General features: G+C 52.8%; 1 long non-coding RNA gene and 1 pseudogene across 1 annotated transcript; one reads left to right on the forward strand and one right to left on the reverse strand.

The window, feature by feature from the left end:
- Positions 1-317: 317 nt before the first annotated feature.
- LOC144302269 (uncharacterized) lies at positions 318-5,714 on the forward strand. Its single transcript, XR_013369106.1, has 2 exons — positions 318-501; positions 3,991-5,714. It is a non-coding gene; the product is annotated as an uncharacterized LOC144302269 (long non-coding RNA).
- Positions 5,715-20,355: 14,641 nt separating this feature from the next.
- On the reverse strand, positions 20,356-20,617 carry LOC144302270 (dynein light chain 1, cytoplasmic pseudogene; annotated as a pseudogene).
- Positions 20,618-25,084: the final 4,467 nt, after the last annotated feature.

The raw sequence follows: 25,084 nt of genomic DNA on the forward strand, positions 1-25,084 counted from the left end.
TCAGGATGCACTCAAGAGGAGGAGGTGGCAATGGATGCTTGGGTAAGCAACGGGCTTTCCCTGGCGCATTGGACTGTGTCAGTCTGAGTTTATAAAATAGAACATGTGATAGTGATAGAAAGCAGGTGGCTGGTTGCCCGGACGTGAGGGAACAGGGACATGAGGCATCTCCTAAGCGTGGTGAACACTTCACTACCCCCAGGGTGGCGAGGGCCTCAGGGGGCCGTGCACGGGTCCGGTCGTGTCATAGACGCACGCAACGTGCCGCGCGGTAGTTGGAATGTTTGTTTCTCCCTATAAGTTCACCCTGTGACCCCTCAGCCCCAGGGGTATTTGAGGTGGGCACTGGGGAGAGGACGCGGCCGGGAGGGTGGAGCCCTCACCAACGACATTAGCACCTTCAAGAGGAGACACACGAGAGGCCCCGGCCGCCTTGTGCCCCGTGAGGACACAGCAAGAAGGTGGCCGTCCCTGGTCCCTGGACTCTCAGCCCCGACAACGGTGAGAAATGGATTGTTGTTGTTTAGAAGCCCCTGGTCCGTGATATATTTATTGCAGCGGCCCGAACAGACTCGGCCACACTCTGTGTTAACTGTACCTGTTAGTTAAAGCTGTTAAAACTGTCAAGTGGAAGCCTAAAAAAAGGGGGTGGGGATGGGGACGCAACAAAGGAGAACACAGACACGCTTTCTGGGAGGCCTCGTCTCCACGCCATCCGAGGACTCCGCATTCCCTCTTAACGGTAGAGCTGCTTTCCAAAATACCCCTCCCGGGAGACTGGGAGACTCTTCGCGTAAAGCTTGTGCACGGGGACACGATGACAGCGTATCACAGTCGGCTAGAGGGAGGACAACGGGGACATGAGGTGACCCACCACGCCGAGGCCTACGTGAAAGCTGACGAGTCCGACACCGGGCCGCGAGCAACACAAAATGTCCATATCCACCAATTCTTAAAAAGTCTAACTCCTCACCTGGAACAGGAACTCATTAAACCTATGATCCCTGGTTCGTAGGTTCAGCCAAGGAGGCGCAGCCATGGGTAGGAAGGATCATTGCTTTGGGGGGGGGTCGGGTGGGGGGCAGCAAGAGACCAAAATCCCAAGGCTCCCGCACCTCCCGGGAGGAGGGAAGGCCACTGTCGGGCTACCAAGGGGCCCAGCCCTGCAACAGCCACCTGTCGGCACCGGGTACCCACCACGCGCCAGGCCACAGCCCGCCCCAGAAACCCAGACCCCAGCACCAGCCGCTTGTCCACCCCTGCAGACCAACGGCCTGGGGGCTCAGAGACTGACCCTAAGCCCCAGGCCCTGGCATGAGCACCGGGCCCTTCTGCTCCCCTGTCCTAGGGATGGTCGCTTCTTTCTAAAGTCCCTCATCCTGAGGGACCCCGGGAACCACCGCCCCCCACACCTGCTGACCACCATCCCCCGCACCCGCCGACTGCCCCTCGCCTGGCCTTCAAGGCCCATCCCAGGCCCCTCCTCGGAGAGCCTGCCTCTGATTACCCGACCAGGCATCAGCTCCCTTCTTTCCATTTCCTCGGAACCTGGCGGCCACCCCCCGGCTCGCCCGCATCACCTCTTCCCAAGGCTCCGTCTGGGGTGAGCTTGCCCCCCTGGGAAGAGGGGAGCTTTCTGGACAGGGCCCCGGCCTCCTCCTCGGGGGCTTCGGGGATCTGCTCCGCAGGTGGGCCCGCACGTCCCTCCAAGGCCACGGCAGGAGTGAAGACATTGGCTAGAACCCACGGAGAGCACTTCAAGTCCACAAGTCGTTACTTGACTTTGGAAGAGAAAGGGGCCCTTATGAAATCTTTCAGGCCACAGGGTGGCCAGAGGTGCTGTTATCTCCAGAGGATGTGGCGGGAATTCCTGGCTCTGCATCCTGGGCTGGAATTTAATTTCCACCTTCAAGCAGTCTCGCTCTCAAAGGGGGGTTTTGACAGTCCCAGGGCCACGGTGAGCAGGAAACCCCGGGAAGCCTCATCATCAGCCCCAAGACATCCAGGGACAGCCATGTGCGGAAACGGTGTGACATCGGACTCGCGGCCACGGGGCGGCCTCTAGGGGTTTGCAGCCGACGCCCCTGTGTCCCTCGAGGGCTGTCTCTGAGGGTCGTTTTGAAGAAGGGCACTTCCTGGGACCCGGAGCGGCGAGCGGAGGATGCAGGCGGCCTTGTGGGGACATCGTGCAGCAGGGAGCAGGCGTGCGGCCCGCGGCCGGGCACCCCGAGGGGCAGCCTCTAGTGCGCGGAGGCAGGGAGCCAACAAGGGCCTCTGCCGCCCAAATAGTTCACCTGCTGCTGCATTTTATTGGTGACTCAAAATAAAGGCTTCAAGTGACAAGAAGCCAGCGTCCCGCCAGACGATGGTGACCCTGCGGGGTGCGCTGCTGCCGTGCTGTGGCTCCGCGTCCTAGGTTTCGCTGCAAGGTTCTACTCACGGCGTCCTTCGCGCCGCCTGGACTCGGGGGCCCTCGGTGCCCACACGCCCTTGAGCGGTGCACCCTACCCCCCGGCTACCAGACGCCTCAGAAATCCTCAGGGAACCTCCCAACCAGGTCGCTCCAGAAGGACACGTGACATCCAAGTTCCCAGACACGTGCCGGGCTTTAAGCCCAAGATTCACCTGCTGGGAATTCCTTCTTGAGAAAATCAGTAAATATGTGTGCGTAAGGCCAATCATTGTGGTAATAAGTTCAAATCCCTTAAACATCTGACCAGGGTAAGTAGCTAAAAAAATAAAATAATAAAATAAAATGATGCTCTATTCGCCTAGTGAAATATTAGAGCACCTAAAACTACGTGTCCGTGATGGTGTACCAAATAGGAATAAAAGGTCACAGAGCAATATGACAGCGGGATCTCATTCTTAGGAGAAAAATAATACCGTGCTTTTTTTATTTTACCCAATCGGGTCAGCGGGTTGGTCAGTTAAAAGAAAAAAAAAAAAAATAAGTCAAAGTGGTAAAACACCGGTAATAAACATTTTGTTTTAACCCAAAACATAAATGTACACGCCTCCACCCGTCATTTGATAAAGAGCCAAGATTAATTTATTTTGGTCGCGGGTCCACTTTTTATAGCTCTGCGTCATCTGTCTTTATGTACCACACTGTCAAGTATTTTCAGTTTCAATTTCTTTAATTGGTGACAAAACATAAAGACTCTTGTGAAGCAATCTAAGTCCAAAATATTTCCATATTTCTATAATTTTTCTCCGACTTTGATGGCTGTCTTGCCTCCACCTAACGCGAGAGCAAAAATTCAGCAAGTTGCCTTTTGAAGCATCTCTCCCTTACCACTGACGTTCATTTCCATAAAAGTGATTCTCTTCTCAAAATCGCATTTCATCAGTTTGCATAATTGAGATCACACAACCAGTATAAACAAATTTGGGGGGAAAAAATACAACTGGCTCTTGATCAGTAGACGAAACTGGTGAGAAAGCAAATGCTTTCTTGAAAGGAGCCTACTTGCCACGTCAGGCGAAAAATTTTTATGGGGGGGGGCACCTGGGTGGCTCAGGGGTTGAGCGTCCGCCTTTGGCTCAGGTCGTGACCCCGGGGTCCTGGGTTCGAGCCCCACATCGGGCTCCCTGCTCCACCGGGAGCCTGCTCTTCCTTCTTTCTGCCCCTCCCCTCCACATGTGCATAAATAAATAATATCTTTTATTTTATTTTATTTTTTAAATAACATCTTTTAAAAAAAAAGATTTTACTGAGCAAAAGAAGCATTGCTTAACCCAGCACGTAGGCCCCGTGGAGGCCAGCGCCAGGCGGAAAGGCCCTTCTCCCAGTTGTCTCGGGGCTGCCTCGACAATAACCCTCCAGCCTCAACCTGCGCCACCTCCCCAGGAAGCCTTCCATGATTACCTTGGCCTTTCCTCCTGCTCCTCATCACATCAGCCTGTGTTTTCTCCATAACCATCGTCGTCGTCTCTGACTCTCATTTACTTTTTGATGACTGGTCTCTTGTCTCTCTTCACCAACAGACCACCAACCTGTCCACCCACTTGCTCGTCAGGGCCTCGCACACCACCTGATAGGTCGCTGCCATCTGACATGTATTGGGAGTTTGTGTGTGCGTCCGGGTGCTTGTAGTCGAAGTGGTCCCGGGAGGAAGAAATACTGTGTCATCAGAGGACTGCAGGCCCTCATCGCCCACGGCCTAAGTCGCAAGCAAGCTAACGTTAGAGAATAATTTAAATTAGACTCGACAGCACGAGGTGGTGTGGTGTGTTATCGAGCACGGCACCCCAGGACCCTGGTAAGAACATCGCAGACCCCAGGGGCGATGACAATTCCCTGGGAACTTCTCCAACGGCACCGATCCCTGAAGCATTGGTGACACTAACGTGCAGCAGACGGTGCGACCCCAGAGGAAGCTCAGTGTCTCCTCTGATTTGGCCCCTCTCCTTGTGCAGTCGGTCAACAGCACCAACCAAGCAAACCCGGTCATTTCTAGCATCTCTCTTCTCACCACGTCGAAGGACACATTCAGGCCCTTTGAAAATCTCGAAGACGGTTTCACATGCAAAAGACGTCACTCGGCCTCCAGAGTCTGACCCGCCCTGAGTCCCTCCTTTCCAGCCAGGAATGGAGTGCAAAGGGCCCCCCACCCCGAGGGGCCGAGGTACCTGGCGGGGAGGGGACAGGTTTGCAAGGGCAGGGGTTCCGCTCCCACCCAGGACGCAGCCTGGAGGCCGGGAAAGACGCTCGGCACCTGCCGGGTAAGGAGATGACTTTACGCAGGCGGGTGCCAGGGGGAGATTTAAGGAGAAATATCTCAAAAGAAAAGGAAAGGGTCTGGGGTTTCCTGGAGGCAGGTAGACAAGGGAGTCGGGATGGAGGATGGGGTGGGTGGATCCCGGGGAAAGCCAGAGCGAGGTCCTCTGTGGGGACGAGGGCCCCTCGGCTCGGCTCGCATCGGGGACACCTGCGAGCGCTCGCAGAGCAGGCCTCCTGCTGGGCCGCCCGCCCCGTGGCCCAGGCTCCCTGCCCGCAGCTCGGGGAGGCCCTGGCCCCGCTGCTCCCAACCAGTCCTACCAGGAGGTGCGGCCCACCGACCTCCTCTCCGCGCCCTGGGGCCTCCAGCCGCCGAGGCCTGTCCTGTCGTGCGGGGGCCTGCAACCCTCACTCCCGCCGCATCGGGCTGGGACAGAGCCTTCCCCAGCGGTTCAACCCCACCCGGTCCCCGGTCCCCAGTGCAGCAGGACCACAGGCAGCCGCTGCAGGCCCGGGTGGCAGCGGGACGTGTCCCCCACGGCCTCCGGGTGCCGGGCCCCTGCCCACGCTGTCCGGGGACACCAGCCAGCCCGTCCCCCCAGTGGGTTGGCCCAACTGTTAAGTGCTCTCAACACTCAAAAGCCAAAGTCTAACCTCTTTGTAGCCATAAGGGAAAGCTCACTTACCCGAGGTTGTCCTTTGAGCGCCTTCTCGGGGTCAGCCTGTCCGGAAGGAGCGACAGGACAGGACGGTCAAGGTGGGGGGCGCCTGGGGGGCCCAGTCGATGAAGCATCTGCCTTGGGCTCAGCTCATGATGCCGAGTCCCGGATGGAGCCCGGCGTGAGGCTCCCGGTCGGCAGGTCCTCTGCTCCCCTCTGCTCCCCCATCTCCTCTCCCAGCTCGGGCTCTCTCGCTCACGCTTGCTCACTCCCTCTCTCGAATAAATAAATACAACCTTTAAAAAAAAAAAAAAAAAAAGATGACCGAGATAGGATAGGAGAGAAAATCAGCCCCTCCCCAATCTAGAAACTTCTCGTCCCATTAAAAAGTCAACCAACCTAAAGTACCCTTAAGACTTTAGCGCCTTGTGCAACCACGACCCCATTATAGAATCTCAATGTCGTGGCCTTTTTGTTCTCCAGGACTCGTAATGTGCCTCCTTCACTGTCACACACACGTCTGACCTCTTTTCAGACACATGTTTGACATCCTTGCAAATGCATGTGAGCAGCAGCCCCCTCACGTCTCGCCTTTTTTGAAAGGGCTTTTGGAAGTCCACTTACGAGGTGACGTGCAAGGCCGTCTCCCCACCCCCCCGACCCCGTCCATTCCGAAGCCCCATCTCCCCAGCTGACTGCAAGGAAAAGGTTGAAGGGGAGACTGAAGAGAAGAAGCCCGTCACTGGCAGACGGAAACTGAAAGGACCCCAAAAGAGAAAAAAAAAAGTTTTGTGGGTTTTTTTTTCTTCGACCTTGCTTCTTTCCTAGCTTCTGTTCTCGCTAGGATCTGCACCCCCGCCCTGCACACGCCTGATGTGTGCCCTCCCTTAGGGACAGAGTCACGGGTACCTTAGGGTCCTCCATCCCTGAGGAATGACCACTGGGGCCCTCCCAGGCAGATCACATGGCCCCGGCCCGGCCCTGGGCCCACCAGGGACTGCTGAGGCTGCGCTGGGCCCTGCTGGGGGGACGCTGACCTCCGGGAGCTGCGGGAGGACAGGAGGGAGCACGGCAGGGCCGCGAGCTCTTCCAGCCCTAGCGCAGCGCCTGACACCCCCTCGCCGACCTGTGTCTGGGCACACCCGTTTTCTCCACGAATTCATGCAGAGTGGCCTACTTTTCCACATATTATTTATTATCTGGGCTGCTGTCTTATCGATTTTTGAGACCGTTTTGTTACAAAGGAATGGAAAAAATCTGATACAATAAAACTCTCCTCATTGACAATAATAAAGCCACGTCATGAAATGTAAATTTATATGTTTTCCCTTGTAAAAAGGTAGCATCCGTGGGCTACAGTCAGGTTGTGGGAATCAGCTGAAGGCTGTTTCCGAGGATTAATAAAAACAAAAACAAATATAAATACATTAATCTTTAGACGTAAAACGTAAGATAACATAATAGACTGCATTTCTAAATTTTAAAACTTGTTGGCTTATGATATTCTAGAGATATTTATTTCATAGAGGAGCACAATGTTAGTCTTACAAGACTATATATATTTTCTATTTATATTCCTCTTGTCCCATTTTTCATGTGCATTATATCATCTGATTTTATTACGCTTCATATTTTATTTATTCATTTACGAGGCCCTGGGATTTTATTTCTCGAAGTCTTAGCGGAATGTTTACTAAAAAACAGATAATTAGAAATAAAGCCACACAGCTCACATGCACATTTTGTTTTATGTGCAATTATAAATGTATTTTCAAGACAATTTTAATGTCCAATCTCCACGAAGCGTTTTCGTCTCCCTCTGCAGCACATACTCTAAGGAAATCTTAAAAAGAGGCTGTTTGCATAATTCTGGTAACTGCAAGCCGCACAGATCCCACCGACCCAGGAATGCCCAGGAATGATTTGCATCCCGGTAACAGAAACAACAGTTATCTTTGATGCAAGTGGGTTTCCCAGAAAAATAGAATTGCCAAGAGGTGTTGGAAGAGGGTGGTTTGGAAAGAGGTGGGGACCACCGGGATCCGGAACTGGGCCCGAGGGGGCCTTCGTAATGCTGTTCTGGTGGCCGTCTTGCTGTCCCAGCTGCCCTCCCGCTGACCCGCAGGAGCACGAGGCACACCACGATCAATGCCAGGTACCACGCGCCTACGTACGGCAGTGGTGTCACCGTGGCCAGGCTGCCCTGCCCTCCTCCTTGCACCTGCTACGAGAAGAACAGCAGCCAGCCTCCCCCGTTCGCCACTGTCTCCCCCGCGAGGCCCTTCGGAACGCACGCCTACAACGGTGCGACACCTCGCGATCGATCGCCCTCCACCCTTTAGATGTTCCTGGGCCGGTAGGGAGAGGTGAAGGAAAATGCAGAAACTCCATAAAAAAGGGAAACGCTTCAATCCGTGTAACTACCGAATAAAGAGACCGGATAGGAGCTTGGATCCCACTGGCATGTACCCAGCTCCTCCCTTTCTCACCCCCTATTGAATAAATTCAAGTGATTGATGCTTGTTTTCCCATAGTCAGCTCAAGGGTCCCTGCCCCCGGGAAGCTCTCCTGGCGGGGCCTCCTCACACTCTCATGACACCTGCCGTGTCCCACCACATCAGCCTGTCATGTGACCCTGCAACACTGGTGTAGGGGCTTGACCTCTCGGTGGACTGACTTCCTTGAGGGCAGCGGCAGGGGGTCGACATTCCCGTGGCCCCGGTGCTCAGCTGAGAGGCCGATACACCTAAAGGGTGCTCGGCAAATAGCAACGTATCGTCCACAAAAACAGCCTATCGCTCACGCAACGTCTAGCTCAGTTAGGGCTGCTCCTGCTCACCTTCCCAACGTCTACTCCCCCTGCCTGTAGCACAACTGGGCGAAGCACTGGACATACACGATTTAATGTGAAACTCAAGCCATCTTACAGGAAGTGCATTTTTACTCCTAAATTACAGGTAAGTAAAACACAAGACACGGTTATTTCACCGGGATCACCCAGCCAGGAATGACAGAGTTTGGATTTAATCCAAGGTATGTTTGACTTGAAAACCTGTTTTCCTTTTTTAGTGCTACTTAAAGAAAAACAGTTCCATACATGTTGCCATTAGAGAAAATAAACTTGAACCTGTGAACACGGCCTCCTCGCTACCCCCTCTCTGGCTCCCTGTCTCTCCTACAAAGCTGACGTCTTCATGCGTTTGGAAGGAAGGCGGCCGCCCTGAAGACAAAGTCAACATTACCGCTTGAACGAAAAATATTAACTATCCCACCAACGGTCTAGTGTTCACATAGTTTCATTTTGTCAGAAATACAGTCCGTGTGGTCATAAATTTGCTCACATATAAAGCAAACGTCACACACTCTATTGCCTTATAGGTCCCGCCTCACAACCCAGCGAGCCCCCAGCCAGTGAGAAGCCCTGACCTAAAGGGCGCGTTTCCAGTTACGGGCTTATCCACCGAAGCTCCAGTACTTACATCTACCTCTAAAAGATTCCTCCATAAAACACAAATATTTTAAGACATAAAATGGACCAAAACGATAGGATGGAGCCAGGTCCTTGGCTGAGGACCACGGTGCCTGTGTTGGGGGCGAGGCAGGGAGGGGGCTGGTCCAATCCAAACCTGTCTCTGGTTTTGTGTAGACTGTGTACCCCTAAGCTCCGCGGCAACCAACTTCAGCCTCATTTATTCAGTGAAAAAATAAATAAAAACCGCTTCCTGTGTGCAAGGCCAAGTGCAAGAAGATGTAAAAATCCATGCGTAAGGCCAGTGAGAGCTGCCATGAGTAACCCCAGGAGACTTGTGGCCTTAGAGGCCGTCACTACCAGCATCGGTGGCTGGTGGCAGATTGAGGGGGGTCGGTGTTCAGGGAAGACGTCCTTCCCTCTCACGGGATCAGGTGCTCCTGAGCTGCGGCCCCAAATGGACAGAAACAAAGAAGGTCGTACGCGGTGACTGTAGATGCCACGCACTTGGCCAGATGGTCCTTCTCCACGTCTGGAGGAAAACAAGTCCCACACAGAAGAGCTGCGGGAAAGCCGCGCAGCCAAGGGCCTGGGAACAAGCCGAGGCGCGTCCTTACAGGGGGACGATTAAGACAAGGAACGTGCTCTCTGTGGCAAGAGGTAAGGTCAGGTGGCAACGGCAAAAAGTGCTCGTTTCCTCACACCTCTGACTCGCCACCGCAGTCTCGGAATCTTGCAAGTAGGCACCACGACTTCTCCACGTCCCCCGCGGACGATGTGACCATCGGCAAACATCAGACGAATGAAGGAATGACTGCTCCCTTCATTCTCTCTTGGATATTTGCCTTCCTTTAAAAAAAAAATTATGTATTTTAGAAAGACAGAGAGAGCCCGTGAGTGAAGGGAGGGGCAGAGGGAGAAAATTATTTTCTTTTATTTTTTTTTTAATTTAAATTTACTTAGCCAACATAGTTCTCATAGTTCATGAGTTTCAGGTGTAGAGCTCAGGGCCTCATCAGGTGCGCATCACAGCCAGTGCCCGTCACACCACGGGCAGAGGAAGAGGGTCTTCACGCAAACTCCGCACTGAACGTGGAGTCCCACGAGGGGCCAGATCCCATGACCCAGACCATCGTGCCCCGGGCTGAAACCAAGAGTCGGACACCTCCCTGGCGGAGCCACCCAGGCGCCCCGATGTTTGCCTTCTCTCTAAGGCTTCTCTTCTCCGCTTGCCAACCCCGTGCCTCCGCATAAAGTCGTCTGTCTGAGCGGGACGGGAAGCCGGGGAGACAACCCGTCCGAAGCACCACCTATCACTCATCCTTGTTGCCAATTCCCAGAGCGATTAGGAGAATGTGATTATAAATGTCCAAAAATCTCTGACATGTTTCAAGCATCATTCACTAATATTAGTAGCACATTTATTTAATTCCGAGCATCTCTCTGTATTTGATAGATTGTAAAGAGGAATTTATAGGAGACGAGACAGGGTGCCTCATCCCCTATTAAAACGAATATAAATAGCTTATGAGTGATGGTTCCCTATAGCAATTTGCATAACCAATGCACTTCACCAGTAACTGTAGGACAGGCACCTAGTGTTCTAACTCATGAATATTTGGGGTAATTAAGTAGAGCACAGACTGTAAATACAAGGAAGGGGAGAAAATACAGAACTTCTGCAAAAGCTTATCTGTAAACAAAAGACGCGGAGCTGCGTTTGTTCTGCCTTTTAATTCTTTAGCATTTATATCTTTTAAAAAATAATGATGTAGGGCCACCTGGAGGGCTCAGCGGTTGAGCATCTGCCTTTGGCCCAGGGCGTGATCCCAGGGTCCCGGGATCGAGTCCCACATCGGGCTCCCTGCATGGAGCCTGCTCCTCCCTCTGCCTGTGTCTCTGCCTCTCTCTCTGTGTCTCTCATGAATAAATAAATAAATTTTAAAAATCTTTTTTAAAAAAAAAGGAAAAAAATAATGATATAAAATACCTGCAGACGATGTGGATCATCTGGAGACGGAGGTAGATACAGAGGTACGTCTGCCCGGAGTTTTAAAGCAGTCTGTAACGTAAACTACTGGGCCGCAGACCACGTCTGAACAGGTTGTTTAGTGCTCCGGTCCTACGGGGTTAAGAGCCTCCGTGCAACACGCTGATCGTGCGTGCTCCTTTCATCCCTCCAAGGAGATCCAGCAAAATGCTGAACACACATATTCTTGCAAAGTACTGGAAAGACAACATTCCCACGAGACAACGTGACAGCTACGAAATGAAGTGTGTAAGCCAAAGACTCCAACAGCTACGTTCAACAAACACACCTCCAGCAAACCTCCCTGCCCCCACTCGTGCAAATGGAATAGGATCCCGTCGAAACAGCGACTCCCCTGCTCTCTACATTCAATACTAGGAAATAATGCAAATTTCTGGCTCTATTTTAGTGTCTTTTCGGGGCCTACTTTCCTTTCTTCCAGGAAAGTAGGGGATCAGGGACAACAGTCTTCCCTAGTCTACCCACTGGTCCAATCGCCAAAGAGCCATTGGTCAGATTTTGGGTAAATCTGATAGGATTGAAAAGGGCTGGCTGTGGTTTGTAATCACGTGAGAACTCACAGCGACCTTTAAGAACGTTTGTTGTGCGTCATTTCTAAATGATTAACTGATCGTTTTAACAAGTGGAATCCTTTAAATAGGCCTCATTTTAGGTGTGACCACTAATCCCCTCTCAGAGAGACAAAGTCTTCCTAAACAGGAGCAGCTGGGCCAGTGAATCTATTTTGTTTTTAGTTGGTTTTTGTACATCACTGAGACACTGGGGGCTCTCTCCTGAGTCCACTCCCTGCCTGGGCGTTGTTGCCCTGCTGGGAACCCTTCCTCCGTCACCTGCAGTTCTGAGAGCAACAATCCTATTTACCATGGGAAACCAACAGCAGTTATTGGGTAGAATGTGTTCCCGGTGGGTCCATCATGGGCCCAAAGCTTCCCAGCTTCCTGGGAGAAACCGCTTCTCAAGCCTCAGCCGGTCGCGCTGTAGACATGCAAGTGGGAAAAAGGCATAAGACGATGTCGGGAAAGAATGCTTCAGCGATGACGCTTGTTTTGAAATTTTTTTTTTTTAAGATTTTATTTATGAGAGAGAGAGAGGCAGAGACAGAAGCAGGCTCCATGCAGGGAGCCTGACGCAGGACCCGATCCCCAGACCCCAGGATCCTGCCCTGGCCTGAAGGTGGTGCTAAACCGCTGAGCCACCCAGGCTGCCCTTGAAATGGTTTTATAGCAAAATAAAAGGCATAATTCCCTCATTCACCTGCTTCCCGGTGGCAAGGCAGGAACGGCATGGATTCTCACATTTTTCCCTCTCTGATCACTATACACTGTCATCGGATCTTTTTAAAGCCCCTTTATGTACTGCACCTACCTGCCTTACATCCAGAGGCTTCAAGGTTTTAAGGATATAAAAGCAGCGGCCTGGGATCCCGCAGACAGGCATTAAAGTGACATTTGCAAACATCATTGTTTCACTCCCAGTTCGCAGGCATTTTGACAAGAAGAAAATACAAACCTTCACTCATTCCAGGGCAAACATTCTGAAACCAAATGATTTACATGGTGATGGGCAAAGGTTAAATTCATGTATTTCATAGCTTCTTACCAACTTTCGTCAAACCTCTAACATGTAACTATGGAAATCCTTATATGTGGAATATCCCATATATGGAAATCCCTTATTGATGGATTATATATTATATTATATATGTATTATATATATTCCATCCCTTATATATGGAAATCCCATATCCTTTCTATATGTCCTGTGAATATATGCAAAATAAGCATTTTCATTATAACCTTTGGGGTCATGAGGTCAGGTTTCTGTATAGGAGACCCCTCACCTAAAAATGTATATATACACAGGAGAAATCCTTTTAAGTGTAAGAATTTGGAGACATGAACTACTATGCAAATAAGGCCTTGAATGTTCTTTGATATACATTTTAAAAAATACTATGATATAATATTAAAAATTATAAATATTATAATATAAAGTATATTAATATTTTAATATACATTTTTAATATAAATTACATCTCCTGCCATAGAAAACTGGGGTCACAGCAATTCAGGGGAGCACACACATACACACACACACCAAAACCCACCCAAATCTCAGAACGGCCAAGGGGAAAGCACACTCAACTAGCACCTTTGGGCAGGGATGCGGAATTGTGATAATGGAAACCCTATCTCCAAGAAAACTGTTAAGGTGACTTTGGGGAGAATCTAAGAAAGAGACCGAGATTACACATAAGCTAATGTTCTATTTGTCAGATCGGAATATTCTCAGAATGTTTACATTTGCCGGGGAAAGCTACTTATTGTTAGAGCTTGTAGTTCTGCTTTCGTGGATATGGAAATGTCCAGGTTAGTTCAAAAGTTTCAACACGGACATTGCGACATCCCAACATCTCATCTAATCCACCCAAGCCAAATGAATTTGAGTTCACATTTTTTTTTTTGACATGAAACTTTGAGGAAAGTGACCTTAGATGAAATTCATTGCTTCAAAAAGAGAAATTCTTGAGCAATCGATCCCAAGATAGAAGTCGTCTGAGATCATCAATCGGTTCATTGATCCAGACACACCAAGGCCTCAGGTACAACTTCTGGGGGCGGGTCTATAAGCCTCAGCAACTTAAGGAAACTGCAATACGATAGTTTACCCCCCATTTCTATTTTTGACAGATCAAGAGCTGTAACAAGAAAAGTGCTTACCCCATGGTGCTTCCGTCGGAATATATTTACAAAATTAACTTTGAAAAAAAAATTGGAGTTGATTAGTTACATTAGACACTCTGTCAACAAATCCAGCTCGTCCTAATCAGTCATAATTAACACTGATGTCTGATGAGAGGTACAGGTAAGAGCAGGCGGTGACGGCTGAGGTGCCCCTCTAGGGGCCTGCCGAGAGCCTCTCGTTATCTTCCACTTGAAGAAGCCGCGCGTTGGCTGCTTTGGTCGTTTTGGCAGAAGAGACAGACGCCCGGGCCTCTAGTGGCTGTAAGGGCCTGGCACACGGGGGCGTGTAGCGTGTAGAGACGAGTGGCTTCCAGTGTTCTCGACGAACGGAGTGTGAACATCAAACGCCAACTAACCCATGCTTTCCATTACAGCTCTCGAGCTCAAGATTGTTGGAGACCACCTCCCAGAGCAACCCTCCAGGTCACGGGGGCCATCCGCACGCACCAGGGCCCCTACTTCCCTCTCACTCCTTTCCCGCTGCCTTTTATAGAACTCCGATTCCCCAAAGCTTTACAAACCAGAGAATTTTTTTTTTACCACCGAATTCCTTGTAGCTCTGCTAGACACAAAGGAGAGAAACAGGACCTAGTCTCCGTGACTTCATCTGGGCTTAGGATTTTCCTTCCACCCCTTCCTGCTCCCCCTAGAATGGAGTAATCCTCTCTCACTTGGATTTTTTTTTTTTTTTGAGGATTATATGTATTTATTCACGAGAAACACAGAGAGAGAGGCAGAGACACAGGCAGGGGGAGAAGCAGGCTCCCTGCAGGGAGCCCCATGCGGGACTCGATCCGGGGACCCCAGGGTCACACCCTGGGCTAAAGGCAGACGCCCAACCACTGAGCCCCCCGGGCGCCTCGTCTCACTGGGATTTTTATCCTTCTCTTGAAACTGCCTGGTCCTCATCTGTCTGCAAACCCACAAGTCTTCTCATTCTCACTTTCCTCTGCTCCTTCGCGATCCACTCACTGGTCAACCACGAGCACCTGATCCCACGTCTCTGCCCCCACTTGCTCTTCTCCTCCCCCCACCGCCCCCGACCCTGATCCAAAGGCTCCTTCTCCCTTCCTGAAGCCTCCTCTGGAACACTGGGCGGAGCCCATCATCCAGGTCTCCCCGTGGTACCAGCACCACCGATTCTCTGAACTTCCCCGTCAACCTCTTAGGCTTCTTTCCTCCTCCCCTCAAAGTCCCCTTCATCCCCACTGTGTCCCCAAGGCTCCTTATCCTCCCGTGTCCGTTCTCCCACTCCCCATTCCTTCCGTTGGAATCCAGTGCTCATTCTCCCAGGCTCTCAGGTCCCTCGCAGGGCACACACAGTAATATCCGGGAGAATTTATTTTGTTTTACCATAACTAATATTAAAGCATATTCTCATATTAAAACAAACATAAATATCAATTCATACACTTAAGATTTTTCCATTTAGAGACACCCGGGTGGCTCAGCGGTTGGGCGCCTGCCTTCAGCCCAGGGCGTGATCCTGGAGACCTGAGATCGAGTCCCACGTCGGGCTCCCTGCATGGGGCCTGCTTCTCCCTCTGCCTGAGTCTCTGCCTCAATCTCTCTGTGTCTCTCATGAATAAACAAGTAAAATCTTTTTTTAAAAAAAGATCCAAAAAACCTGAATCCTCATCCCCTCCCTTCCTCGGGATCCTCTATCAGCAGCAGCACCAGTCTGGCCCAGTCTCAAACTTCAAAGTATCCGAATTCCTTCCTCTTTCCACCAGCTGCGCCCACGTGCTTGCCAAGCTGGCACATGTGTGACCACCCTTCCGTCAGTGTCCCTACCCCCGTTCCTACTCTCAGTGCCCTTCCTGGGGCTCCCAGTCCCTTGCCTCGAGCACTCCCACAGCGTGTCCTCGGTGACCTGCCTCCTTTCTGCCCCGACACGTATAACATGTGCCTCCTCCACACTGATCATTTCCGCTCCCCAAAACCTCCTGAGATTCCCCACATCTGCTGAATAAAGATGGAACTCCTGAGGCCGCCATGCAAAATCCGCCCTGGTCTGGTCATAGCTTATCTTGCCTTCTTCTACTTTTACCCCCAAAGGTGCTACATCCCCACAAAAACACCTCATTTGAGCTTCATGCCAACACTAGCATTTTTCCATATATGCAGGGGAAAAACCGAAGCGAGGGTGCAGCACCTCACTGCCTGAACATCTCAATAAACGAAGTTGGGCTCTTCAACGCGCCATGCCCTTTGCCCAAGGGGGGCTCCGTCAGCGATGACGTGGGTCAAGCAGGCCGTGTCGTCTGCTGCAGAAGCAGAGAAGTTCACTGTCCCTGCAGCAGCTCCCCCGTCCCCTGTACGGCCTGCTGCCAAGTCCCCTGGGCCTCCTGCATTTCCACGTAGGTCTCTCCTTGCTTCTGTGTGATCTCAGCAGGGATAAATGAACCTAAGATATTAAAATGTAATTTGTTCAGATCTTTGCCTTTAGGGTGAGCACTAAGATGCTGCCATCAGCCAGAAAATTTGTGATCTAATTTGGAAGCAGTGAGCCATGCTGTCTTCTCTCAGACCGTCAGAAAGCTGCGCTGAGTTCCCACTTTCCTCTGGTTTGGTAAAAGCTTTGCTTTCAAGCTATAAACAATGTTGATTTTTTTTTTTTTCTGCACCTTACCAATTCCAGGGGAGAGTGAAGGCGGGGAATAGGAACTGGACTCTTCAGCGGTGACCCTATGGGAACCGCAGGTTGCACGAGGAGCACCTTTCATGTCGCGGATCCTGCTCTACCCCGACCCCCCCTCCCCCCCCCACCCCACTCTTTACCTGTCCTGTCCCTGTCCCTGGCACCCGTGGGTCCCAGGGGTTAGGGACCGTGTCCTCAGGTGCCCCAGGGGGGCCTCTTATCTACCCACCACTTGGGCCAAATCTTCAATACAGTTGCTAAACCTGAATCAAGGAAAGATTTTTGGTTTTCTGCAGAAAACTGAGCTCGTCTCCCATTTTATCCCACCCAAAGACAGGTTGTTATTACTAGGTCATTGGTTTCTGCATTTTTAAAAAGGTTTTACTTATTTATTATTTATTTGAGAGAGAGAGAGAGAGAGAGAGAGAGCGCACAGCCGGGGAGGGGGCTGCGGAGAGGGGCCCCGGCACCCTGAGGTCACCTGGAGCCGGAGGCCGACGTCACCGACCGAGCCCCCAGGTGCCCCAGTTTCTGCATTTTTGAATTGGGTTTAACTCTGCCCCGCAGGTCGCGCCCGGCTCCGCGGCCCCGCCACGGCCGTCGCACTCCCCCAGGCGCCCTGTGCCCCGGGCTCCGCGGAAGGAGCCGCCGCGCCCCCGGGACGCGCTGTCTGCGAGGCCGGACCCACCCGCGGCTTCCAACGACGCGCCAAGGCCCGGCGGCCCCAGGAGATGCGGCCCCGCTCGGCGGCCCTGGCGGAGCCGAACGTGTCGGGAACCGCGCGGGCAGCAGGTGCAGCGGCGGGGCGGGGCCTGGGCGAGGCCTGGGCGAGGGGCGGGGCCTGGGGCAGAGGGCGGGGCGGAGCCTGGGCGAGGGGCGGGGCCTGGGGCGGGGGGCGGGGCCAGGCGGGGTCAAGGCGGGGTGGGGGCGGGGCCTGGGCGAGGGGCGGGGCCTGGGCGAGGGGCGGGGCCTGGGCGATGGGCGGGGCCTGGGGCGGGGGGCGGGGCAGGGCCAGGCGGGGTCGGGGTCGGGGCGGGGCAAGGCGGGGTGGGGGCGGGGCCTGGGCGAGGGGCGGGGCCGAGATGGGGCGGGGCTGGGCAAGGGTGATGCGGGGGCGGGGGGGGGGGCGGTGAGGGCCGGGGCCGGGGCCAGGGTCTGGTTGGGGCCGGGGAGGCTGGGGAGGGGTGAGGGCGGGGCACGACAGGGGTGGGGCGGGACTGAGTGGGGAGGGGCGGGGCGGAGACAGGTTGGGGCGGGGCCGTCCTCCAGGATCCGCCCACCTTCCTTTTTTTCTTTTTTTTTTATAAATTAATTTTTTATTGGTGTTCAATTTGCCAACATACAGAATAACACCCAGTGCTCATCCCGTCAAGTGCCTCCCTCAGTGCCCGTCACCCAGTCACCCCCACCCCCGCCCTCCTCCCCTTGCACCACCCCTAGTTCGTTTCCCAGAGTTAGGAGTCTCTCATGTTCTGTCTCCCTTTCTGATATTTCCCACTCATTTCTTCTCCCTTCCCTTATATTCCCTTTCACTATTATTTATATTCCCCAAATGAATGAGAACATATAATGTTTGTCCTTCTCCGACTGACTTACTTCATTCAGCATCATACCCTCCAGTTCCATCCACGTCGAAGCAAATGGTGGGTATTTGTCATTTCTAATGGCTGAGGAATATTCCATTGTATACATAAGCCACATCTTCTTTATCCATTCATCTTTCGTTGGACACCGAGGCTCCTTCCACAGTTTGGCTATTGTGGCCATTGCTGCTAGAAACATCGGGGTGCAGGTGTCCCGGCGTCTCACTGCATCTGTATCTTTGGGGTAAACACCCAGCAGTGCAATTGCTGGGTCGTAGGGCAGGTCTATTTTTAACTGTTTGAGGAACCTCCACACAGTTTTCCAGAGTGGCTGCACCAGTTCACATTCCCACCAACAGTGCAGGAGGGTTCCCTTTTCTCCGCATCCTCTCCAACATTTGTGGTTTCCTGCCTTGTTAATTTTCCCCATTCTCACTGGTGTGAGGTGGGATCTCATTGTGGTTTTGATTTGTATTTCCCTGATGGCAAGTGATGTGGAGCATTTTCTCATGTGCATGTTGGCCATGTCTATGTCTTCCTCTGTGAGATTTCTCTTCATTTTTTTTGCCCATTTCATGATTGGATTGTTTGTTTCTTTGGTGTTGAGTTTCATAAGTTCTTTATAGATCTTGGAAACTAGCCCTTTATCTGATATGTCATTTGCAAATATCTTCTCCCATTCTGTAGGTTGTCTTTGAGTTTTGTTGACTGTATCCTTTGCTGTGCAAAAGCTTCTTATCTTGATGAAGTCCCAATAGTTCATTTTTGCTTTTGTTTCTTTTGCTTCATGGATGTATCTTGCAAGAAGTTGCTGTGGCTGAATTCAAAAGGGTGTTGCCTGTGTTCTTCTCTAGGATTTTGATGGAATCTTGTCTCACATTTAGATCTTTCGTCCATTTTGAGTTTATCTTTGTGTCTGGTGCAAGAGAGTGGTCCAGTTTCATTCTTCTGCACGTGGATGTCCAATTTTCCCAGCACCATTTATTGAGTTATTATTAATTCTTTCTTCTAGTGAATAGTCTTTCCTCCTTTATCAAATATTAGTTGACCATAAAGTTCAGGGTCCACTTCTGGGTTCTCTATTCTGTTCCACTGATCTATGTGTCTGTTTTTGTGCCAGGACCACACTGTCTTGATGGTCACAGCTTTGTAGGACAACCTGAAATCTGGTATTGTGATGGCCCCAGCTATGGGGCACCTTCCATCCAGCACTGGGTCTCTCTGCTGCCCCTGCACCAACACAGTTTAAGCCCTCCATGTAAGTTGAATTAAAAAATGACAAAGTTTGGGATGCCTGGTGGCTCCGAGGGTTGAGCATCTGCCTTCAACCCAGGGCATGACCCTGGAGTCCTGGGATTGAGTCCCACATCGGGCTCCCTGCATGGAGCCTGCTTTTCCCTCTGCCTGTGTCCCTGCCTCTCTCTCTTTGTGTCTCTCATGAATAAATAAATAAAATCTTAAAAAAAAAAAAAAAGAAAGACAAGGATCATCGTAGGGATAGGAATAGGTCTTAAAACACAACCCAAAATGTGCACATCTTTTCTTTCTAAACACAGCATAGTGTAACGTTTCCTCCCTGTAAGGAAGCAAAGATTCCGTGCAAATGACCAGGACAACTTTCAAGCTTGATGAAAAGGCATATCAATTTCTAGGCACGGGTTTTATTTTTCAATCGCACTTTCCTCTGTGAAAACCTTTATTAGAATCTCGGCTCTAAGTGCATCCTGACCATATAATTTAACAGAATGCTGCACTTCCATAAGCCTGTTTTCATCATGCAGTCGATTGTTCATCATGAATATGAATATAATCCATAGGCTCCCCCAAAATGTGCTACCCTTGCAGGACCGCCTAAAAATAAAAGTTGTGTAAATTGTCACTGAGAGTGACACAGCCACATTACCTGGGCTTCAAATTGTACTGATTAAGTCTTTCATATACTCAACCCGTTGGAGAGAGATAATTAGGGAGCCTGGGAAGCGCCGCATTATAAAATCAAAGAGCTGAAGTCTGGCTGTAACCTGTGCGCGGTCAGGCTCACGTTCACAAGGCGTGAATGCCACCTACTGCAAGCGCCAGAGACTGCAACGCGTGCCCCGGAGCCGCTGGCTTGTCTCTCCGGTCCAGCCTCTGAGCGTCGTCCCCCAGGGCCCACGGGCAGCCGTGTCTGCTCTTGTGTTTTCCTTGTGCTTTTCCAAAAGATTTTACTTCTTTGAAAGCAGTGGATTTGGGGAAGAAAAGAACAGGAGGCGGAGAGCTACGGAATAGAAATAGAAAATAAGTATCGATGCCAGCTGCTTTGCTCAGGTCTTTACAGACACGAGGTGCACGGAGCATGCCCTGTACAAGCCACCACAACAAAGGTTCGCAGATCCAGGTGTTTCCTTAGACCAGGCCGAAGCCATCAGTCTCTGATCACGGAAATTTAGGGTTAGACCTTTGGTTTTTCTGAACAGATCCCTGGGTGTGTGGCACAGTCCTTGCCTTTAACCGGGTTTGAACAGAAGAGCCACCTGGTCCCGGTAAAAGTAGATGAAGCGCTGGGGTTCATATGTCACAGGAAGTTCCTCCGTGCAAAGCAGGGACAGACGGGATGTATTTCTTATAAAAAAACCGCCTTAATGTGGGCCCTAACGGCCTTCTCTCTATTATAATTTTCTCCAACACCTGGGTCGTACGCTCCACCGAGTCCCATTGCATTTTCTCAGGCATATGAGCATTTTTGACCACAGCTTTTCGGTGGCACATGGTCAACTTGGGGCCGGGTGTGGGGGTGGTGTTGGGGGCACAGCGAGGGTCTCCTGGGGGAGGGGCTGGCCACGCTCAGACCGGCAGGAGTAGCTGTGCCTCCCAAAGCCACGGCCCATCTCAGAGACGCACCGGGTGTTGGCTTGTTAGGTGGACGCCTTGACTCCCCGGGCGTTGACACTTCTGTAAAGGGACCGCACAAAGAGCTCTGGCTCCCGGCATCCCATTCTACACGGTGCACACATCACATCCACAGAGGTACGTGTGTTTGTGCCCTTGATTTTCTGGTCCATCCCTCCCTCCTAGAATGTGATCTCCACCAGAGCCCGCACTATTTTATTCGCTCATAATCTACGGGGCCTAGAACAGTGCCCGGTACTTGACGAGTACTCATTGCTTACGACGAATAAAGGAGCAAAATGATAATGTTGTTTTAAGGCAGTGCAGCGTGCTCGCTAATAGCCGAGGTTTTAAAGACAAACGCTCATAAGTTGACACTGTGGTTCCCTTTCTACCTTCTCTCTGTTGGATTTTTGTCGTATTTCTGAATCTGTGAGCCTCAGTTTGCCAATCTATTAAATAGGGATGACACCAACACGGTAGTTAGAACCATTAAAGGGGCAAATGTGTATGCAGCACTTACAAAGTGTATGATCATCAAGATGATGGCATAATCACTAAATCATTTCACTCAAACGAGAGAGTTTTCAGAAATTTAATAAAGGCGTTAAGGAGTCTGATCTGCATTGTGCACGTCGAGAGCTCTTCTTTCTCCATCATCCTTGTTATCAACCCCGATCCATACCAGACCCTACAAAATTCTCCACTTCCACCAAGAGCTGGGTCCACGCTGGTGTCCATTTAGCTTTAGCGTTCAGAGTCACAGACCCTTAGGGCTGCTAGGAGTTTCCACGTGATATTTAAGAAGTCACTCTTCTGGAAACCTCTGACCATGCTCTGAACCACTTAAATAGTTCAGAACCCTCTGGAGCGTTTCCTAAGTGTTTTAATTCGTATTACAGCTGATACAGGATTTCGTTACCTGCCAGGGAACCATTTCGTACTTACAGGAAAATGTCCACCCACGAGCACTGGTGTGGGAGTGTTAGCCAAGCAACAGGACACTCGTGAAATCAGACTTCGACATTAAGGAACCCTATCGTCTCGGGTCTCGTGGGGTCCACCAGGAGGGCTGTTGCTGACTCACAGCTGGACGACATCGCGACGCGCCCGGGCTCTTCTCCTGCTGGCGCCTGCCGCCCACCCTGTTTCAAGGCTCGTTCCCTTTATGGCCCTACGATGCTGCCAGGAACCTGGGCCGCATCCCATGTTATTCACATTCAGTGGGAGAGAGAGAATGTTCCCAGAAGGATCCCAGGAGGTGGAGAAGGATTTTCCCATAAACCCCAAAAAACCATTTCTCTTGGCTCATTGGCTGAAATACGAAAACATATCCATTCTCAAACTGACTGGCTCCAAGATTAACGTGATGGGTTTAAAGTCTTAGATCCATCATGATCCTTCCCTGGAGCCAAACAGAGTCAGCTGCTTCTGAATCTCACGGGCCGCAGGAAGGGGGAAGGTGGGCTTGCACAAAAATCCAGGATTATTAGAACGGAGAAGAGAGGCGGTGCAGGCAGCTGAGAGTTGCCCCTCTAACGAGCACACGGGTGTATGGGAGCCTGGTCTGGGAACGTACACCTCAGTGTGCGGAATTGTTCCTGGTTTAAAAAAGAAGAAAAATCCTTGCAATATTTTTTTGAAGGGGACATTTTCTGGCAGTCCACGCACGAAGGATCCAACATGCTTCCACAGACGTGCTGCATGTTTAGGTTTATTATGACATAAAACTGCTGTATGCTCACAGTCCAGGCAACAGGGACACAGTTCGGTTAAAACTGAGCACAGGTGCCTGTGGCTTCTCTGGGCCTCAGTTTCCCTCCCTGCTAAATGAAAGATGGACTGGATGAGTTCAAAGGGTTTTCCCAACTTCTTCATTCTGTCTGTTTTAACCCATCTCCACTGCCATCACCCGCTGAATACACAAAACAACTTGCAGATGTTTTTATTCACGATTCAAGGAGGTGCTGACCTCTTCCTATGCAGACTCTTCGTGGTGTAGACCTGACAAGACTGCCACAGGGAGACGCAAGTTCTTGCCTTCCAGAACCCTCAGCGGGAGAAAAAGGGCGTAGAAGTAAATGTTAGAGGACAGGGCAAGAAACGGTAGCGGGCGAGCAGGGGAGCGACCTGGGCAGGAGGAGTGAGGCCACCCGAAGGGTAGGTCCGAGCCCCACCTGGGAGAACGGGGCTGATTCAGAAGATGGGACTAAATGCCCAAGTGGAAATAAGCAAACGTGGGTCAGGAGCTGGTTCCTGTGTCCGAGGAAGTAGGAGCAGAGCCGGTCATGGTGCTGCCAACGAGGGCGCCAGGGGCCAGGATGCTGTGGCCGACCCAGGGCAGCAGAGTGACTCAGTCACCCGCACAATGACCTCGCCAGGAGGGGCCACAACCCACCCTCGGCCTCAGCGGACCCTGCTCCAAGAGCAAAAACCAGGTAGGAAATCGGATCAGAACACAAGCCCAGGGCCCCTGGGCGGCTGAGCGGTGGAGCCTCTGCCTTGGGCCCAGGGCGTGACCCCGGGTCCTGGGTTCCAGTCCCGCATCGGGCCCCCCGCAGGGAGCCTGCTCCTCCCCCTGCCTGGGTCTCTGCCTCTCTCTCTCTCTCTCTCTGTCTGGTTAATAAACCAAATCTAAAAACAAAAAAAATCACAAGTCCCTGTAACAGCAGCGAGCGCGGTGCTTGGCCACCGAAGCCCGGAGGCCGCCCTCTCCAGTGCCGGCTGCGCCTCCGCGTCTACACCGGGCGGGCTCGGAGCTCGGGACCGCATCCCCTGCACGCAGAGGGGGCAGCTCCCCGACCTCAGGCGGAGGGCGTCTTCAGCCGGAGGAGAGCGCCCCAAACTGAGCTCACCTCGGGACCCGGCGGGGCTGGCCGAGGGGGACGGCGGCCAGAGCGCGGAGGCTGCGGAGCGGGGACTCCCAGAAAGTGGAGGCCCTGGAACCTGGAGGCCCCGGAGCGTGGAGGCCCCAGAGCGCGGAGGCCCCAGAGCGTGGAGGCCGCAGAGCATGGAGACCCTGGAGCATGGAGGCCCCTGAACGCAGAGGCCCTGAAATGCGGAGGCCGCGGAGCGTGGAGGCCCCAGAACCTGGAGGCCCTGAAATGGGAGGCCCCGGAGTGCGGAGGCCGCAGAGCATGGAGGCCGCGAAGCATGGAGGCCTTGGAGCGTGGAGGCCCTGGAGCATGGAGGCCCCTGAACACAGAGGCCCTGAAATGCGGAGGCCACGGAGCATGGAGGCCGCAGAGCATGGAGGCCGCGAAGCATGGAGGCCCTGGAGCTTGGAGGCCCCTGAACGCAGAGGCCCTGAAATGCTGAGGCCCCAGAGCATGGAGGCCGCAGAGCATGGAGGCCGCGAAGCATGGAGACCCTGGAGCATGGAGGCCCCTGAATGCAGAGGCCCTGAAATGCGGAGGCTGCGGAGCGTGGAGGCCCCAGAACGCGGAGGCCCCAGAACGCGGAGGCCCCAGAGCGTGGAGGCTGCGAAGCATGGAGGCCGCGAAGCATGGAGACCCTGGAGCATGGAAGCCCCTGAACGCAGAGGCCCTGAAATGCGGAGACCCTGGAGCGTGGAGGCCGCAGAGCATGGAGGTCGCGAAGCATGGAGGCCGCGAAGCATGGAGACCCTGGAGCATGGAGGCCCCTGAACGCAGAGGCCCTGAAATGCGGAGGCCCTGGAGCGTGGAGGCTGCAGAGCATGGAGGCCGCGAAGCATGGAGGCCGCGAAGCATGGAGACCCTGGAGCATGGAGGCCCCTGAACGCAGAGGCCCTGAAATGCGGAGGCCATGGAGCGTGGAGGCCCCAGAACCTGGAGGCCCTGAAATGGGAGGCCCCGGAGTGCGGAGGCCACAGAGCGTGGAGGCCTTGGAGCGTGGAGGCCCCAGAACGGGAGGCCCTGAAATGCGGAGGTCCCGGAGCATGGAGGCTGCAAAGTGCGAAGGCCCCAGAACCCGGAGGCCCTGGAGCAGGAAGGCCCCAGAATGCGGAGGCCCTGAAATGTGGAGGCCGCCAAGTGGGGAGGCCTCAGAGCCTGGAGGCCCCGGAACCTAGAGGCCCTGGATTGCGGAGGCCCCAGAATGCAGAGGCTGCGCAGCGGGGAGGCCCCAGAGTGCGAAGGCCCCAGAACGCGGAGGCCCTGGAACCCGGAGGCCCTGAAATGCGGAGGCCTCGGAGGGCGGAGGCCCAGGAAGGCAGAGGCCCCAGAACGCGCAGCCCAGCAGGCTGGAGGAGCCCCGCAGTGGGCGGCTGACCTCGGGGCCCACGGAGGCCCAGGACGGGCCGGGATGCACCCCCGCCCCCCCCCCCCCGCACCCCAGTGATCCTCCCGGGGCTCGCGGACCAGCTGC

The sequence above is a fragment of the Canis aureus genome, chromosome 31 (genome assembly GCF_053574225.1).
Source record: "Canis aureus isolate CA01 chromosome 31, VMU_Caureus_v.1.0, whole genome shotgun sequence".
NCBI classification, from domain to species: domain Eukaryota; kingdom Metazoa; phylum Chordata; class Mammalia; order Carnivora; family Canidae; genus Canis; species Canis aureus.